The sequence below is a fragment of the Asparagus officinalis genome, chromosome 10, assembly GCF_001876935.1.
Source record: "Asparagus officinalis chromosome 10, Aspof.V1, whole genome shotgun sequence".
NCBI classification, from domain to species: domain Eukaryota; kingdom Viridiplantae; phylum Streptophyta; class Magnoliopsida; order Asparagales; family Asparagaceae; genus Asparagus; species Asparagus officinalis.
In genome coordinates this window covers 26983492-26988744 of record NC_033803.1, presented here as the reverse complement: position 1 = coordinate 26988744, position 5253 = coordinate 26983492, and the positions used below count along the sequence as shown (strand labels likewise).

At 34.3% G+C, this 5253-nt stretch overlaps 1 long non-coding RNA gene across 1 annotated transcript; it reads right to left on the bottom strand.

The window, feature by feature from the left end:
* LOC109824927 lies at positions 327-721 on the bottom strand. Its single transcript, XR_002242853.1, has 3 exons — positions 679-721; positions 488-595; positions 327-380 (listed from the first exon to the last, which is right to left on the bottom strand). It is a non-coding gene; the product is annotated as an uncharacterized LOC109824927 (long non-coding RNA).

Sequence of the window (5253 nt, the reverse complement as noted above, 5' to 3'; positions counted from 1 at the left end):
AGGGGAGGAACTTAATTAGGTATTAATTTCGGGCGCGGGCTGCCCAAAAAATTTGGGCGCCCACGCCCAAAAAATTTTCCCCGACATAGTTTTTAGCGACGGAAATTCCGTCGCTAAAAACTAATTAGCGACGGAAATTCCGTCGCTAAAAATAAGATTTTAGCGACGGAAATTTTCCGTCACTAAACCTTACTATTCCGTCGCTATATCTATTTTAGCTACGGAATAATAGCGACAGAATTTTCCGTCGCTATAAACTAACATATAGCGACGGAAAAATCTGTCGCTATTATTCCGTAGCTAAAAACTTATTTTCTACTAGTGTGAAGACGTGCACTAACTCTAATCCTTGTCATTCGAGTTTGTAGTTTAGGTATACCCTTGTAATTTGCAATTGATGAAAATGAAATTCAATTCTGCTTCTCTACACCTTTTAGAGGAAAATAATTCAATTCAACTGAATTCAGCTCAATTCAACACCACTTACCAGTAGTAGTTCGTTCTGTGGTGACAACAGTACTACTAGAATTCAGTCCATCTGCTACAGAATTTTGGCATTCTTGATTGGAAGTTTGCAGACGAGTACGTTTTGTACCTGTTAGCATACACACTTGTTAGATAAGTAAAAACTAACAATACTTAAATATTCTAGCAGTAAAATGAAGATTGCATATTTACTCGGATTAGAACCGGATCCATTCCCTGTAGAATTCATGTATGGCAGATAACTAGTTGTTGCATGAGAATGTTTCTTTTTCAATAATTCTGGATGTGATTGATTACTTGGTGCATTACCTGTTGTTACATAAACGTTAAATTGATAATAATATTCTAATCAACCAAGTGAATGAATCATGAATTATAAGAGAAATATGCACTACTTACCAGAAGTAGAACTCTGAAAGATAGGCGCTTTGTTACGGTATATCTTCTCACTGTTTATTATCAAACAATTAGAATGGTCAAAATGCAAAAGAATGTAACATTCAGCTATTTGAATCGTTACCATGTTTATATAAGTCTCAAAGAAATTTTTCTACTATTCTTGCTAATGATTGTATCTTTTTTTGGCAGGGCTGCTGATAATCAGGTACGTGGAACTTTTAATTACATCTCCAGAAATGCATATCACAGAAATTCTCTTAGCTGTAAACCAACTTTTCATCAAAGTAGATTTGTTGGTAAGGAAAATAGAAATTTAAGTTAATGCAAAATGATTGCCCGTTGGTCTGTTAACTGAGTTACAATAGGAATTAGAGGATTTGTTGAGATATTATCTAGCTGATAACTATCATTGTAATTGAGGGTATACGTCTTTTTCCAATCTCATTTCCCAAAATAATTTTAGTTTACAACACGTGAAGTGAGAAATTCCAATAATCTAGACTTGGAGTTGCCATAGAAACTAGTGTAGTTGAGGGCTCAGTGGATAAAGTTCATATACAGAACTGAGTTCATACACACCCTTCCGAAGCTAACACAAAAAATAAAAAAGAAAAATACCCGCTACTGCTAGCTGCAATAGTGGAAGATAATGTTTGACTTGTAGTTGAGCTGGAGGCTGAAGTGCTTGCAGAAATCAATGAAGAAGTGCCTACAAAATAGAATCATACAAATCAATATTCACAATACAAAAGGCTCATATGCATGCTTATCTTCACTAACTATTGGCAAGGAAGATCAAAAGTTGAGTTGCATGGACAAGTATCAATGACAAAAAAACGAGTGAAAAACTCTAGATACAGAAAGTAATCGATGCAAGCAAAACTATATATATTCTTCAAGAAAAGAAAGGGGCATACTAAAGATGATATCAGACTCTGCCCAATAACTGGTCGCATTGACCTTTCATGACAAGAATCAATGTGAACATTCAGTAATATTGGTGAGATTATGATTATCAAACCTCAGAAAAAAGCAAGGAATAGAAATGGAGGGAACAGAAGTAATGGCTTTTTTTATATGTCGAGGGAACAGAAGTAATGGCTTTTTTTATATGTCACTAACAAGTCTAATGATTGATATTAGTTCCACAAAATTTTCATGATTGACATGAATTGAACACAAAAAAACAACAAATCAAATGCATGCATTTTCAAGCGGCTATAAAGTAAAACTATCCATGAACTTTTGAAGCAACAGAACTTTTGAAGCTTTTAGACGCTCATGCAGTAAGGTAAAACATTTACAAGAGCAACATTACTGACTGTTTATTGTTGGAAACGTCTTGAAACATCTTAATTGAGAATTTGAAGAAGAACTAAGTCAAATAATTATAGCAAAGAACATTGCATATCTATAGTCCATCAATCAGTTTCCGTTTGATGGTCACCAGGTGGTAACTGCATACAAAAAATTCATCAACTACTAGAGGCAACATGACATAAAGGCAGTTGCAACTTGCATGAGAGTGAGACAGAAAGAATAGCCCCTAGAAAACAACAGTAATCCAATAAATGTCAAATCACAATGAAGACATGGATGAGGAACTTACTTAGGACTTCACATGCAGTCCGAAGACATATCAACTACAAGAAACAATCCAGTTCATACCAAGATCACGCAAGCATGAGAAAGCTGGAGGTCTAACAGCAATTTGTTGTCAATGGTCAGTACAACTCACACAAAAGCATTATTGTTGGGCTGCATTTACAGCATTAGATATGAAAAAACAAGGAATCCCTAGCAAACCTGCTGATCAACTAACTATACGCACATAAATTCAACAAAAAAAGGAATCCCTAGCAAACCTACTGATCAACTAATTATAAGCACATAATAGTCGGACTATTCAAGTCTGTATCAAGATGCTCAACAGAGACATTATTTCCAAGAGCATTTGATACAAATCAAAATGTTTGGAATTGTAACTATCCAAAAGGATGAGATGATACAAAAAAAATGCAATAGATAAATTTTTCTGTCATAAATGCATCTCTTAGGAATAAATGTGGTAACCAGTTAAAAAGAATAAGCGACTGCTCAAAATGTGTGATGGGTCATATGGAGATGAGAATACTGACAGGATTATTTAATCTTCTATGAAGAAAAACATAGAATTTGACCGGTTAACTTCAAATCATTAACTATTGCATGAATTGATGTTCATGTCATCATTTCGGATGATTGAAAAATATCTTTAAGAATACCTACTGGGCATGATAGTTTAGGTACAATTCTCAAGTCAAAGAACAATGCATGAACTGTATATAAACAGGATAATAAAAACTAAAAAGACGGAGAAAGTATCTGACCCAAGAAGCAATATAACGACAGAGCATCATTATTCATTAGTGAAGGAGTTATCAAGCAAAAACACTTTAGAATACATACCCTTAAGGACAACCAAGTTATTTGCATGCCATATTTTACCCATATAGAATACATGCCTTAATCATACCGTATCATTCTTCTCCTTTCGTCTCTACTTGATTCGTCGGTGTTGAACCATTTACACTTGAGTATCATTCTTCTCCTTTCGTCTCTACTTGATTCGTCGGTGTTGAACCATTTACACTTGAATAAGAAAACTTGATTCATATCTAAGTACGCGTCGGTGTTGAACCATTTACACTTGAATAAGAAAACTTGATTCATATCTAAGTACGTTAACTTCACAAATACTTAGCAAAACACCATAATAATCATGACTTCCGCCAATAAAAACTCCAGGGACATACACCTCACTATTTTGAGTTGTCTGATGATCATCAAGATCTTTTGTATGGTATCTAACTCCATCCACAATACAACTAGTGTACGTATGAACACGTAAATCTGGTTTACATGCTAGACAATAAAGCTTCTCATCAGTTGCATCCATCAATCTGTTTTCTCTTTTTTTAATCATCTATGAATAACAATTGAAACAAGAAAGTTAGCATAGTGGTCATATACAATAACTAACTACTCTTTAAAATTGGGTATGAACTTACTTTTTTTCAAACCAATTAGGGAACTCATTTTCTTGTCTTTCATACAATTTATGGTTACTTGTTTGCCTTAACTCATCCTCGTGTTCCCTACAGGTACAAATTAGATAATTCAATCTCTAATCTGAATTAAAAAAATTGAACTCAATACACACAAATGCAAAAAGACAAATTAGATAATTCAATCTCTAATCTGAATTAAAAAAATTGAACTCAATACACACAAATGCAAAAAAGACACTTACTTGAGATAAGGTTTCACTTAAAAAAATTGAACTCAATACACACAAATGCAAAAAAGACACTTACTTGAGATAAGGTTTCACCTCGTTACAGTTGTATAGTACATACCAATGAACTTTATTCACTTCCTTCCGGTCCAGTAATATTTTTTTTTTCCGCAGAATGGATGAACTTTCTGAGAGAAAATCGATAAAGCATCTACTACTTGGTCATCTTCTACATTGACATTTCGTTCTGCCCGATTGATACGGGTTTCAATCTCACGAAAATACATAGAACAAAATGTCACTGCTTCATTGACAATATATGCTTCTGTAATAGAACCTTCAGGTCGAGCTTTATTTGTAACATACTTTTTATATGTTCCTAAATTTCTCTCAATAGGATACATCCACCGATAGGTAACTGGACCACCAAGCAAAGCTTCACGAGGTAAATGGACTGCCAAGTGAACCATTACATCAAAAAAAGCCGGTGGAAAAATTCTCTCTAATTTGCACAATATTATAACAATCTCCTTCTCCATTCTTTCCAAGTCTGACACCTTTAAAGTTTTTGCACATATCTGTTGGAAAAAATGGCTAGCTCAACAATTGCAATGCACACATCCTTGTCCAAATATGAACGAATACCAACTAGGAGGAGGCGTTGAAGTAAAACATGGCAATCATGACTTTTTAAATTATGTATCTTCCCATCGACAATGTTCACATTTTTGTAAATATTGGCAGCATACCCATCAGGAAATTTGACAACTTTGAGGAACTTACAAAATAGCCTACGGTATTCCATTTTCAAAACATATCTAGCATGAGGCTTCTTCAATTTATTCCCTTGACGTGTGAGATGCAATCCTTTTCTTATCTTCCTATCTGCCAAGTCCAAACGAGCCTTGTTGGTGTCTTTTGTTTTCCCATCTATATATCAACAAAGTACCAATGACACAATCATATATATTTTTTTCAACATGCATCACATCAATATTATGTCTCAACCTGAGCTTGGACCAATACTCTAACTCAAAAAGAATACTCTTTCTAGTCTAGTTTAACTCATGAGGCTCACGGTGTCACTTTAA